Source organism: Malus sylvestris, chromosome 2, assembly GCF_916048215.2.
Source record: "Malus sylvestris chromosome 2, drMalSylv7.2, whole genome shotgun sequence".
NCBI classification, from domain to species: Eukaryota; Viridiplantae; Streptophyta; class Magnoliopsida; order Rosales; family Rosaceae; genus Malus; species Malus sylvestris.
The window spans coordinates 19,961,846-19,977,019 of record NC_062261.1 but is presented as its reverse complement, the minus strand read 5'-3'; the positions used below and the strand labels follow the sequence as shown (position 1 = coordinate 19,977,019).

Sequence of the window (15,174 nt, the reverse complement as noted above, 5' to 3'; positions counted from 1 at the left end):
AGTACGTGTAAGTCTCGGCTTACAGATTGCCCAGGGTTACCAGTCTTTGGGTCGTCAACCGGGCGTCTTACTTACAAAAGCAGACGAGTTACGTAACCACTTTAGGCGTTGACCCTGGCTCTCGGAGGTGTTTTAGGCTTAAGTTGTATGTGAAATTACGACTCAGTGGCCATATCCTTTCAAGTTGCTAGTCCTTTGATCTTCTAAGCTACACGTAACTCGATACGGATCGCTTGGGCAACAATTGTAATTGATTTTGTAGGTTGCTTAACTAGTATTGCAACACTTTAGAGACGAGTTACATTCATGAAGCTTACACGTTGAGGACGGACCATCTAGTCACCTGAATTCTTTCATGGGCAAGGATCCTACATTTAGCGTTTCTTTCGGTTAGAGACACTTGCTTCGGCGGAATTAAATCCTTCAGTCGGCAAAGGTTTTTAGGAAAATGTCTATTATGGCCAATTCTAGGAGTTATCGAGCGCAGGTAGTCGATGCATTCAAAGGGACTGAGCAGTCGAACAACCCATCCACGTCTGGATATCCCGAATCAGTTTACTCTCTTCTGATGGGAGAACACACGCCATGTTTGCAAGGGCAATGATGTCTTCTTCTTTAGAAGATGTGGTCAGTTGGTTGTTTATGCATTCAACCCAGGTTTGTGAATAATGTAGTATCCCACATCGGCGGGGTAAGGGTTGGTTCCTAGACTTATTTGTACATGCCCCACTCTTTCTAGCATGACACGTTTTGGGTAATGAGGTTCTCTTGCCCAGGAACAAATCCGTGAGGGCATGGCCTAAAGCGGACAATATCGTGCTAAGGTGGAGTCTGGATGTGACAATTTGGTATCAAAACCACTCCCCAGGCAGAAATGTGCTGACGAAGGCGTCGGGCCCCTAAAGGGGGTGGATTGTAAGATTCTACATCCCCCGGGGGAGGGGAGGTGATGTGCCTTATATGTACATGCCCACCTCCCTATAGTGAGATACGTTTTGGGTGGAAGCCCAAGAACAAATCTATGAGGGCGTTGCCCAAAGCTGACAATATCTTACTATGTGGATTGGGATGTGACATGGGTCGCCCAGGGGAGGGGAGGTGATGTGCCTTATATGTACATGCCCACCTCCATATAGTGAGACACATTTTAGGTCGAAGCCCAAGAAAAAATCTGTGAGTGCGTGGCCCAAGATGGACAATATCTTACTATGCGAACTAGGGTGTGACATGGATCGTCTTGGGGAGGGGAGGTGATGTGCCTTATATGTACATGCCCACCTCCCTATAGTGAGACGCATTTTGAGTGGAAGCCCAAGAACAAATCCATGAGGGTGTGGTCCAAAGCAGACAATATCTTACTATATGGACTGGGATGTGACAATTTGGTATTAGAGCCAAACTCACCGTCCGTTCGGATGTGCCAACAAGGACGTCGGTCTTCCTAAGGGCGGTGGATTGTAGCATCTCACATCGACGGGGTGAAGGTTGGTCCCTGGCCTTATTTGTACATGGCCATCTCTTTCTAGCATGACGCGTTTTGGGTAGTGGGGTTCTCTTGCCTAGGAACAAATTCGTGAGGACGTGGCCTAAAGCGGACAATATCATACTACAACGAAGTTGGAATGTGACAAATAATTCCTTTAATCTTCATTGAAAATAGAGAAATGTATTAACTTTGCTTGTAGGCAGAAATAGCATAACAACTAATAATCCTTAGCATGCGAGGTTTTGTTCGTCGAGCTACTTGAGTCTTCGAACTTTATTTGTCTTGAGTAGGGTCTAAGGAATGGTGGGAGGTCACATATAAGACTTTTCAAGTTGTAGGCATTCCACTGTTTTTCGATTTCTTTGTCGCTCATAGTGGTGAGAGTATAGTTGCCATTCCCACCTACTCGACTGATTTAGTATGGACTTTCCCAGATAGGAGCCATCTTTTTAAAGCCTTCTCGACGGGTGGTTATGAAGGCTTTTCTAATGACTAAGTCTTTTAGCTGTAACTGCCAAATCTTCACCCTCTTGTTGTAGCTAGAGATGAGCTGCTGCCTATAGGCAGCAATGCGGGTGATAACCTTTTCGTGTTCTTCCTCTGCCAAGTCTAAGTTTGTGGCCATCTCATTCTCGTTATACTAGAAATTCGGCAGTATAGTGCTTAATGATAACCTCATAGCCAAACGACAAGAAGAATAGAGTTGCATCGGTTACTCGTCTCTTGGTGGTGCGATATGCCCACAGAACACCGTGGAGCTCGTCTAGCCACTTGCCTTTCTTTTCTAAGAGGTAATTCTTAAGGAAGTCGAGAATGGTTTTGTTGGATGGCTTGGCCTGCCCATTGCCCTGCAGATATGGGGGCGTGGATATGTGTTGTTTGAAGCCATATTTTTCAAAGAACTTCGCCAACTCTTTACCCTGGAACTGTGGACCATTATCTATGATGATGAAGTGAAGGATGTCGAAGTGGCAAATGATGTTCTTTCATATAAAGTGTTCTATGTCCATCTGGGTAATTATAGTCACGAGTTCAGCTTCAACCTATTTCATGAAATAGTCGGTTGCTACGATCATCATGAATCTACCTCTAGTGGCAAGCAGCATCGGTCCCACCAGGTCAATCGCCCACTGCATGAATAGCCAATGGCTAATATGCGGGTGGAGTTCACTGGCAAGCGGTGCAAGCACAGGCTGGCAACTGTTGCACCTTTGTACATACTTCTTATGCATCTTGATGCATGGTTGGCCAGTAGTAGCATACGTTAAGAGCTTTTTACACCAGGGAGAGACCTCCAGAGTGGTTTCCACAGATGTCTTCGTGGAGTGAGGTAAAAACCTTCAGGTCGCCCGGAGGCGATAGGCAATAAAGATGTGGTCCTAAGAAGGATTTATGAACGAGCATGCCATTCCACATGTAATGGCGCACTGCCTTCTTTTGGAGCTTCCTGGACTTCAGTCTATCTGTGAGGTCTGTGATGAGCGTTCCATTGACTATGTAGTCAATGATGGGATCTTGCCAACTCAGAGTTGTGTTGATTTACACCTCCTCGACAACTAGTTTTGCATCTATGCTCAGCTTCTCTAAGTACTTGACTGGGATGAAGCATTTGAGCTGATGGTCTAAGGCAAAGCCTAGGCCTGCTAGTGTGTCTGCGTGGGCATTTTCTGCTCGTGGAACCTGAGTGAGTGTGTACGCCTGGAACGTCGCTACTACATACTTAGATGCTTTACTACATACTCCCCCGAGGTTTAGTTGGTGATCACCTAGGAATCGGAATAGATCACGAGCTTCTTCACTGCTAGGTCTTTTGCCAATCAGAGACTTACTAATAGGGTTTCATAGTCCATTTCATTTTTTGATGCTTTGAAGCTTAGGTGATTGCCTACTCAAGCATCGAACCGTTCGGGGTAGTTAAACTAGGTCTACTCTCGATCCTTGGTAGTTGGATGATCCATCAACGTGTAAATGCCAGAAATCTTCTATAGGTGGGGTTGGTGCGGCTACGGTGTGCTCGGCTACCTTTAAGGCATTTTTAGGCTTAGTTGCTACATCATTCAGGCTTGGGGTGAATTTTGCTACAAAATCCACCAATGTATGAGCCTTTATCGTCATGCAGGTTTGGTATGATAAGCCATGCTGGCAACGTTCCAACACCCATTTCATCACTCGTTCAGAAGTATCTGGACTAAGCAAAATTGATCGCGGTGGGTACTTGGTTATGACGATGAACGGATGTCATTGAAAGTAAGGTCTAAGCTTCCGAGCTATAACAACTAGCATCAAAATTTGCTTTTCAATATTCGTGTATCTAGTTTCAGCATTGAGAAGAGCTTTGGATATGTAGAATACAAGTAGTTAAGCCCCTAGCTCTTCTCATATGAAGGAAGAGCTTATTGCTACCTTTGATGCCGCCAGATAGATGTATAGGTTCTCCGCTGGTTTTGGCTTGGATAGTAGTGGAGGTGACGTCAAGTACTACTTCAGGTCCTGAAATGCTTTTTCGCACTCGTCCTCCTATTTATCTCTCTACACCCTCTTGATCGCCTTGAAGAAGGGCTTACATTTGTCAATGGATCGCGAGAGAAAATATTTGAGTGTAGCTGCTTGTCTGGTCAAACTTTGGATCTGACGTGGGAGACTTCATATCCAGGATTACTCTGATTTACCTTGGATGAGCTTCGATTCCTCCCTAGGTTACAAGGTACCCTAAGAATCGGCCTAATGAGACTTCAAATGTGCACTTAGCTGGGTTAAGCTTCATTTTGTACTTTCGGAAGATGTCAAAAGTCTCTGCCAAGTTGCCAATATGGTTGGACCACTACTTGCGTTTCACCATGATATCGTCGACGTAGACCTTTATGGTTACTTTGATCTGCTTCTTAAACATCGTGTTAATAAGTCGTTGGTAGGTAACTCCCGCATTCTTAAGGCCAAAGAGCATGACCTTGAAGCAGTATGTGCCTCGCTTGATCACAAGTGTAGTTTTCTCCTTATCAGGCTTGTGCATGGTAATCTGATTATAGCCTAAGTATGCGTCCAAGAAGCTAAGCAGCTAGTTTTCGGATGTTGAGTCAACGAGCAGGTCGATTTGAAGAACCAGATAGTTATTTTTAGGGCACACTTTGTTAATGTCGGTGTAATCCATGTATACTCTCTATTTTTCCTTCTCTTTTTCATCACCAGCACGATGTTAGAAAGCCATGATGAGTGCGCTACTTCCTTAATAAAACCAGCCTCCAGTAGCTTATCGATCTCCGCCTCAATAATCGTTACTCGCTAAGGTGTGAAATGTCGCCTTTTTGGATCATAAGTTTAGCAGTGGGGTCGACATTCAGCTTGTGGCAAGCTATCGCTGGATCAATGTTGGGCATGTTAGAGGGTGACCATGTGAAAACCATGAATTCCTCTTTCTTCGTCGGGCTCAAACGTGAGCCAATCCTAGCCGTCTTTTATGGCTGATGAGGGTCAATAATGATGTGCTCTGCGTCTTTTTGGAGTTTCCATCTTGATTTATTTGCCAGGGCATTGTTAACCTTAACGTCATCTTCTTGACCCGTCTGCAATGATTCTTATTTGGTGGAGGTAGAATCATCTTTCTGCACTTCAGTTGCTACTGCTAGGGCGAAAGACTTCTTCTTCGAATCCTTGAGAACTTGTACAGTCCATCACGGTGACATGGCCTGGTCTCCTTTGATCTCTCTGACTGCTCCTCCTAGGATGCAAAATTGAATTTTTTGATACTTGGTCGAGGTCACAGTTCCATTCTTCACTAGCTAATGTCAGCCTATAATCTCGTTATAAGGGGATGGGTCACTGACAATCATGAAGATTTGGGATGAGGCAATTAAAAGGCTGGTTATGTCGAGCATGATTGTGCAAATGGCAGTTGAGTTAAGTTTGTTGAATCCGGTCAAGGCCTCTACTTTGTGTTTTATTGTGCTTTCTAGGCCCATCTTCTAGATGATTGATAGTTATAGAATATTGACTGAGCTGCCGTTGTGCACCATAATTCTGTCAACGATTGCGTGGGCTAGTTGAACAGAAATCACCAATACATCGTCATGGGGAAAGTTTACTCCCTCAGCTTCCTGTTCAGTGAAGCAAACGATCGGTCCAGGTATAGCATCTATGGCTTGAACTTGAAAGGCTGATATCGCCTGCTGGATATTCCACTTCTTGGAACTGTTAGTGGCCCCTAGACGCTCAAATTCAGCAAAGATGTTGTTGATTCGGATCATATTGGTTGAGGGTTCGACATCGACGTCGTATTCTCGCCTTAGCTGAGTAGCTAGCCTATCGACATACTGGTCGCACTTACTTTCCTTCATGAGCCCCTCAAGGTACTTCATCTATGTGGTGCAGTCATTGGTTGCGTGCCCTCGACCTCTATGGAATGCACAATATTTCATCTAGTCCATCTTGGAAGTATCTTCCTTCATGAGTTGCGTTATCTTGAACCATAGCTTGTTCGTGAGGTCGCAAAAGATCTGGTTGATTGGGACTGAGCATTTAGTGTACACATTAGGTGTCAAGCCTCATTTCGCCAATGATCGGTCCCTATGTCTGTTTATTGGCTTATTTTTGTCATTGAGTGGTTTATCGCCTGCCTTTTTCTAAGTTGGCTCCGTGTCTTTACACGGCTGCTTAGGTGACTTCTGGAAGTGTTTAGCCTCATCATAGAGAAATAGTGCTTTTCTGCCAAAGCATAAGAATTTGCCATGGTTAAGTTCTCGCCCATGATTAGCTCTTTAAAAAGTGGGTGATCTGATGGGATCCCTTTTCAGAAAGTTGAGCTTGCAATGCTATCATCGCATCCGACGATCTTTGCTTTCTCCACCTTGAACCTCTTGACGTACGTGCGGAGTGACTCCTTCAAGTCTTTTTTCATGTTGAAGAGGTGATCAGACTTCTTCTTGATCGAGCGTTAAGATAAATATTCCTTAGTGAAAACCAAGGAAAGTTCGTCAAAATTTCAGATTAAGCATGGCGGTAGGGTGTGAAACCAGTTTTGCACCTCACCTTAGAGCGTTGTGGCAAAGATTTTGCACATAAGATCGTAGAGGATCATGGCTTTTCAGTAATGCATCAAGTACATGTTCGAATCTTCATCTTCTTTGAACAAGGGGAAATGTGGCGGGCTAAACTTCCGTGGTGGCTCCGTCTGCTCGATCTCGTTTGTAAACGGTGACCTACTCATGTTGGCCACGTCTGGATGAAGAACATCATTGGTAGTCTCAATACGCTAGAATTCGCGCATCTGCTCTACTACGAGCCTTTGTACTTCCTCATGGATTTGAGCCTAGTAGGGCAGTGGAGCCTCCGGCTGCCTCTAATGTTGACCTGCTGGTTTATAGTGATCTTCTGCATGTCATGCCTGTCCGTGCTGCTGTCACGATGCACGTGGTTTATTATGTGCTGCTCGCGGTCACTTTTGGTGGAAACTGCTAGTGGAACTGGTGCTAGGCTGCTCTCATGCTTTCCTCGATCTATCATGTGGCTGCCTACTCTAGTGCCTCGCAGGAAGATCTCTTTATGGGCCTAGCCTTGTGTGGACAATTCGTTTGGAATGTCTGGAGTACTCGTTAGAGTGTGGATCCAACCACGAATGCACACTAACTCGTGAGCCGAGTAAGGAATGAACGTTTCTCTGCGCACAGGAGAAGATGTTTTCTCGATGGCTCAAATGAGAAGGCACACTACTCGAACGAACTGTTCATGGCAAACTGAGCGGCTGTTTGCCTGGACGTCGTTAGAACAAGTCACGATCATCTGTCCTTGTTCTACTGCGGGACACCTCGTCTGGGGTGTGTTGTGTCTCGATGTGCTCAAAGAGCTGGTTCACCAGAGTGGTCTACTGCGCCAGGGCGCTGGTTAAATTGGTGACCTGCTGAGACATGTGATGTTTTCCATTTGGGTTGGAAAAGTCCGGATGATGGGTATCTCTATGTGTGGTGGAAATGTAGTGGATGCAAGTATAAAGCTTGAGCTCAGAGCAGTATTCCTATAGAAAAGTGGGGTGAAAATAACTTTAGGTTGATCATGGGACAGGTGGTTGGAATCGGAATCGCCGAAGGTGGCCTCATATTAGATTGGGCTTTGCGTCGGGTCTCTGGAGCACGTCGCAGGGCGGGCCAACCCGACTGGGTGGACAGAGCACATGCGGAGGTGCGTTGGGCTATCGCGTGAAACAGCTGGCCTAGGGTCAATACCTATTCCTCGAGGGCTTAGGCCTAGTTGGCAGCTGCTGCTGCAGCTTGGGCTTTGTTTTGGGCCTTCTGCTGTAGTGGGCTGGGCCTCTTGCCCTAGGCCTGTTGTGGCAGCTGCAGTGGGTTGGGCTTCCTGCCTGTAACCTGTTGTTGCCATTGCAGTGAGGTGGGCAGCTGCAACCCATGCTTGGGCCTCAGCTTGGGCCGCTGCTGTTGCGGTGGTCCTTGCCATGGGCTGCAAAGTGGTGGCCGCAAGGGTGGTGGGGCTCCTCTCGCCGTCGCATTGAGTCTTAAGGGATCGTCGTCGTGGAGCTACGTCCTCATCTCTGCTATCCAGTCCAAATCCTTGTACATACGAGGTTTCATTCAAGAAACCAAATGCAAGAGACTTATTCAAGTAATTGAATCAGCTCTAAATGAAAGCACCAATTTGTTGATGCAAATTTCCACCGTCTCTAGCTTTGACAAAACACACCTGCAAAACAATCAACACCTTTGATTAATGACCTAAGCCTTATGCGCCCACGAGGTAGGGGGGGTTAGGCCAATGGATCTTTGATGCTTAAGTTAGTTTCTCTGAATAAGAGTAAGTGTTTAGGGCTTTTAAGGGTAGCAAAAACTTACCAAAATTTGGTCGAATTTGGGGTATATATAAGGAAGTGGCCGGCCATGGTGTTAGAGTTTTACTCTACACATGGCAACATCCTATTGGCCAAAGTTTTATGGAGAAATATTCTCAAGATATTAAATAGGAGATAATTTCTTGAGATAATGGAGTAAATATCCCTAATTGACTTAAATAGGGATTACTTACTTGAATGGAGTCACTCTTCAATTGGGAATGTATTAAAGATAGAATTTGGGTAATTAATCCTTATCTTTAATGCTTTGACTTTTCCTTGTCAAGGGCAAGTGAGCTATGGGCAATCGTATTTAGCTGCAAGGACCTTCGGGGGTGTGAGCTGCGTGTGGGAGTATTTGAGTAGCATGCCCATTTAATAAAGGCAATCTTGTCTTTCTTGAGCAAAGGTCCACGTGTCACCTCTAGAATTTTTGGGATTATTTTAGGGCGTTTGGAATAAGGGTTTTCTTGTTGATGGGCTTCTTTTTCTTCAATTTAGGTCATTGTCACATTTGGAATTTTACCTACTTCCTCATTGCCACCCGGACCTGATTTGCTTCAACTCACCCACACTTCTCCATCTTTACATCCCTGGTCCTTTTTAGGCAACATCGTCCACATAGAGGATATTTCTAATCTCGCAGCCAATGGTGGGGTTTCAATGAATATCACCCACTCCGATTCGAAACCACTCGCTTTGTTTAGTTCATAAACCTCGAGGGCTTCACTCAATCTCTTTTCAAAACCAACCTATTAATCAAAATGCAAAATATATGAGGAGTGGCCTAACATTTGTCACCTTCATCTCGTCAACTCAATCGCTTCAACAACGACCCCCCCTCGCCTTTTAGGGTTTTTGATTTAGATCAATAGTCAAGGCAGTCAAGGTTAATAGCAGAGTTGTTAGAAAGAAGTATGCTCCTTCTATGTCATCCACAATCGGGTTTGGATTCTCAATTCAGGTCTGATGTCAGATTGGGTGAAAGGCGGCAATGGGGGAGTGGTGGAATGGGTTGTGCCTTTGGTAGTGAAGAGAGAGGGGACCGACAGAGAGGTATGTATGTGAGGATGGATGGGTTAGTTGGCCGACTGTGGTTAGTTATTAATTAATTTTTTTTATTCACATGGTGCAAAGTTGGTAGCCACATCAACACAAATATAGACCTTATATGTGTCATGTCATCGCTTAACAATTAATTTAACAAATTTTTTAACGGATGTATGATATTGAAAAGAATGAGAAGTAAATTTATGTGATTGAAATATTTTAAAGATGTTGCATGAGGTTGCAATTTCACCCAAACTCGAGGGACAAACTGTAATTTACCCTCTAATTAAATAAAAAAAAATCAATTATGATAAAACAAAAGGAAAAAAAAATATCAATTTGTGCCTATGAATCTATGAGGCATTGGTGATGAAAGAATACTAAAAATAAAAGGAATTTTTTAGGATTATGCTAGGTAAACCAAAATTTTAAACCAAATTTGTAAATTAAATTATGTGTCACATAAAGAAAATAAGCACGTCAATTAACACTTAAGTAATATGTCAATCATCAACAATGTGTTTCAAGCTTCCTATCACTCTATTCTTGGAAATCAATATGGAGCTAGCTAAATTTTAGTGGGGTTCGAACTTCTACAGAAAATGGGAACAAAATACATTGGAAAAGTTAGGTGACGAGAGGTCGTGGCTTTCGAGATCTCACTAGCTTTACCAAACCTCTGCTTGCCAATCAGCGTTGGTGAATTCTCGATAACGAGTCTTAGGAGCTTATATTTTCCAAACTGTGGCTTCATGGAAGTCCCAAAAGAGGGCAAGGCCTCTTGGGCTTGGTCGAGTTTGCTGGAGGGTAGGGACGTTCTCTTGAACAGGGCTAGATGGCAAGTTGTGTTAGGGGTAAGTTAGATTGATATTTAGACAGATGCTAGGATCCATTCGTCTACTTATGGGGTACTTGGCCTTCTCTGCTTGTTCCATCAACTGGTCTGAGCAAAGTTGTTGGTATTATTAAGGGCTAATTTGGTATTGCCGTGTTTTTTTAAAAAAAAATTGCTAACAGCTGTAAAATAAAGCATTTAAGTGTTTGGTAATCCTTTTTTAAAAAAGTGTTTTAACAATAAAAAAAGCAGTATTCAAGTGTTTGATAACTTTTATATAAAACTGATGTATAGATCTTAAATGACTAAAAATTGTATAATATTAAATGTTATAATAATTTATTTTTTTTCTTTTATCATTTTTTTATTTATAATCTCTCCTACATTCACACTCTGTCCTCTCCCTTATTTTCTCTGTTGCTCATCCTCCCTCATCTCAACTTCACTGGATCTTCGAGCGTTAACGTCTCTGACCACACCTTCGAGGACGGACAAATTTGCTGAGGTATAAAATTAAATAAATAAATGGTTTGTTTATTGGGTTTTAAATTAGGGTTTTGTTATTGAATTTGATGAATTTCTTTGTGTCGTGCGAATAAGATTGGTTGGCATCTTATTAATTTATTGGGTGTTAATTTGGTGAATTCCTTGCGGATGAGAATCATTATTCTTGCTACCGTAGAAATCATCGGTCCTTTTATCACCCTAAGCATTTCCATCAATTAAATTAATTTCTTGGTTATTTTTTAAGTTTATTTTACTATTTAATCATCGCATTTGATCGTGTGTAGGATCTGAAAGGAGGAGAGGGATAATCGTTGGTGCAGTGGTGGTCGGTGTCGAGTGGGAAAGGGAGGGACGAGGCTGTCCTAGGGATCTAATGTGGGGGAGAACGAGGGAATAGGAAAGAGATTCTTCCAGTTGTTTTAGGGACAAGGATTGTCATTTTATAAAACTAACGAGGGTGTTATTGGAATTTAGAAAGTTTCATTAACATTGCACTGTAGCTCCGCATGTTTTGAAAAAAAACTGTTTTTTCAAAGCTAAGATTTGCTGCTTTAGGATTTTGGCTTTTTTTCACCCTCAACGGTGAAAAAAAGTTGGTTTTAGTGTGTTTACCAAACACTAAAAAGACCCAACTTTTTTTCATATATGCTTTTTTTAATAATTTCAGTTGTGCCAAACTGGTACTAATTGGGATTCTTATAGTTGGGATTTGTCACAAATTCAGAGGCTAATCAGTCAAGAAGAAGCACAAGCCATTTGGCAGATGCCTATTGAAGAGAGGGACGCCCTATATCGCATGGTTTGGCCCTAGACCAATAATGGCACATATACAGTTAAGTCAGGGTATCATTAGATAGTGGGGAAGAGTTTAGTCACTCAAATAGCATGGCAAGTTTGTCTCATCAGATTTGGGAATGTCATACTCTTCCTAAAAGAAAACTTTTTCTTTAGAGAGTTGTGTCTGGCCTTCTCCCCTCCTTTGAATCTCTGTACAAGAGAAAGTTAAGTAGAACTCCTATGTGTCCTATATGTAATGAGTTACTTGAGAGCATTGAGCACATCCTCTTCTTATGCCCTTGGTCCATGATGGCTTGACATGCAAGCAACAACGCTTTCAGGCCTAATCTGCAAGCTTTCTCCTTCCTGAATGCTTTGCTTGAGAGGATTATAGACGCTAAGGTTTTCACAAAGAATGAGAAGCAATGGACTTTTACTACTTACCGTTTACTTGTTGGCAAATATGGAAGGCTAGGTGCTCTTTTATTCATGAAACAGGCAAGTCTATCCCCCATCTCTTCTTGAGATCTCAAATTTGGCATCTCGCTACAATAATGAGTTTGTACAGACTCTTCAAACCCCTTAAGTGAGCCAAATTACTCCTTAAACAGCTCCAACCCCCCTTCTCTCGACATGGTTAGCTCATCTGGAGAACTTTGTGAAAGTTAATTGTGATGGAGCTTGGTCCAAAGATCCGGGTGATGCTGGGCTTGGTGTAGTGGTGATAGACTTCAATGGGGATCTGGTTGATGGTTTAGCGAATTATTGTCAGGCATCATCATCTGTGCAATTAAAATTTCAGGCTGTAGTAGAAGGATTAAGGTTAGTAAAAGCTAAGATTTCAAAAATATCGTCATTGAGAGTGACTCGAAAGAGTGCTGTTTGGATCAAAACTTGAACTTTGGGCTCAAGAAAAGAGTTGGCCCAAAAGGAGGCCCTAAAGGGAAGATAACCGAAGCCTAGTCGAAGCCCAGAAGGCAGGGAAAGACCTTTTCTGACTTGGTGCAGCTCATGAAGACCACTTGCTTACCTACCCAAAGGCCAAGTGGTGTAGACTGATCAGCTACAGAGCCCATAAAGCACTTTATGATGGCATTACATGTAAAATAGCTGATGAGTCATCACCCTCAAACCGTATTCGGGCAAAGCTGTTGCTACCAAAGGCCAAGCCGAGTTGTCTATATAAGAAGAAAGAAAATCCAGGATTAAGGACACTCAATCAAACAAATAAATGCAAGCACAAACTCTGCTCAAAGCCAGATTTGCCTTTAAAACAAAGCTGTAGTCAGCCTTTATCCATTTCGGGACAAACCTTCATCCCTCTCGGGATAACCCTCTCTTCAACCCTTTGTAATAGCTATGCTACCTTGTTCAACCTTGCTGTAGTATCGATTCATATTTTGAAATCTCTCTCTACCCCTTCAAGCTTTCAGACCTTTGACAAAACTACAAAGATAGGAACCTGCAAGACGAGCAACCTTACCCGATAAGGTTTAACCTTGCCCAACCTTCTTTGCTTTGGTTTTGTCTTTTCAATATGTTGTATACTTCCAGTTATATGCAAGTTATTTCTAGCAACATGACTATTAATGGGTTTTCTCAGTACTTGAATCCGATTTGAAAATATCGTCAGTGTTCAAACCAGATCCAAGTTCTAAGCCCTCGGGCCTGTAAATCTGATCAGTTAAAAGTCCTTGGCCTCAAGGCATAAAAAAGAACTTTATGTGGACTTAACCCATCCACGACAGTCATTGATAAACGAGAAGTCCGAAGTTACTTGGGGCGCAAGTAATCAACCTACCTTCTAGTTTTCTTTCTATTATATCATGATTACCATAGAGCGCTTGAGCATGGAATGAATTCTAATGGAAAGCCTCAAGGCCTACATCTAAGGCCCCACAAAGGCATCCATTTGGATTCATTCCATTCATCGATCTAAAGAGTCTAAGTGTAAGAATGAACTCTAATGGGAAGCCTCAAGGCCTACACCTAAGGCCCCACAAAGGCACCTATTAGGGTTCATTCTACTTCTTGGATTCGGGTAATCAGAAGTTTAATAGTTAGAAAACTCCTGCAATCACGAGAACAAATATGATGTGTTCGAGCACTGGTTTAGTTATTTATGGGAAGCCTCAAGGCCTACACCTAAGGCCCCACGAAGGCACCTGTTATAACTAACACGGTTTCTTGGATACATATATATATATATACAACTAAAGCACGACAACCATTTTACATCTGCCATGCTAAAAATGGCAGTGGCACGCCTGAGCACTTAAATGTTAACCTTGATTGGAAGCCTCAAGGCCTACACCTAAGGCCCCACAAAGGCACCTCTCAAAGTTAACGTTGTCCTTCTCTTTCAGCCTTGCCCGAAGAGTCTTGCCCGAAGAGTATTGCCCGACGAGACTTGCCCGACAACGCCGGATAGTGAAACAGAAGCCTGACAGCAGCCCTCAACCGGCGCCAACCTCCAGATGAGCTGTGTGCTCGTCGGCCAGGAAACATCCCCGACGGAAATTCCTGACACGAACATAGTTTTGGCACGCCCGGTGGGACTTCCCCGATCAGAAGATATATGTCAAAATGCCAGAAGGTTTACAAACCACGTTACTACAAATGTTGCAAAGGTTGGAGAAAGCTTCCACAGGCTTTAGAGAAGAAACAGACCTAGTTCCTCCCGAGGGAAAGAGACTTAAAACCAGCCCGCCTGAAGAGCTGGTGGTAGACAAACCTGCAGTTCCCTTTTCAGAAGTCCTTGTAAATATGATCAATATGACATGGGCTGAGAAGGGAAAAGAAAGAATTACAAAGGAACCAGAAGAGAAGAGATTGGCTGAAAAACTTACAGGAAGGGTGATTAAAACACCCGAATATCCAAAAGCAGCCATAATTAAGGGGATGGTTATGTGCAGTAAGTGCCAATGCGAGTGTGAGCTTGAAATTCCCCCGGCTGGAGTACTTATTGACCGTGAACTAATCAGGAGAAAGGAGGAAAACGTCAGAAGAGAAGCCCGCGAAAAGATTAAGCAGGCGACAAAAAAGGACACTTCCCGAAGCGTCTTTCAACGACTAGGAGGTGATTCCCAACCCAAAGCTTTGTCAGAAGTATTTCGAAACCATGAAGTTTCTAATGAAGCGGAAGACATGGAAGCCAAAATACGAAGGGGTGCAGATCATCCTCAATGTGGCCAGATGGGGAGGGAAATCAAGAAGATTGATAGCATGACCAATCCTGGTAGAAAAGGAAATCCTACCCACCTCGGGCGAAAATGGTATGTAGTCGGGAAGAACGGACAGCCTACTAAACCGATGGGAGCCTCTATGGTCAGGAGGGTTCAAAGGCAGCATAAAGCCTACATGAATTCCTTAAAGACCCCCACAACATCTTAAGCCTCCAAAAATCAAAAGTTGGAGAAAACAACATCTGGAAGAAGTAGTCAGCTCCGATGGAGAAGTAAGAAAGAGGTGGAAAAAGCCAACAGCAAGACAGAAGGCGAGGGAAATCACGTGCCGCAGAGCCAACACCCCGGGAAGTACAGGATCTTGAGGAGAGCTCAAGAAGATCTAATCATGATGCTAACTCCTCGGTGGAAGCCAGGTCCTACCCATGCTGAAACTATTTCATCTGAAAGGAGACCATCTTCTCTGCCATTGGTGGATCCTTTTGGTGAAGTTCCAAAACAAACA

The 15,174-nt window shown here is 43.4% G+C and overlaps 1 long non-coding RNA gene across 1 annotated transcript; it reads left to right on the top strand.

The window, feature by feature from the left end:
- The first annotated feature begins 10,612 nt into the window (after window positions 1-10,612).
- Window positions 10,613-11,242, top strand: LOC126599854 (uncharacterized). Its single transcript, XR_007615256.1, has 2 exons — window positions 10,613-10,705; window positions 10,992-11,242. It is a non-coding gene; the product is annotated as an uncharacterized LOC126599854 (long non-coding RNA).
- The last annotated feature ends 3,932 nt before the right edge of the window (window positions 11,243-15,174 follow it).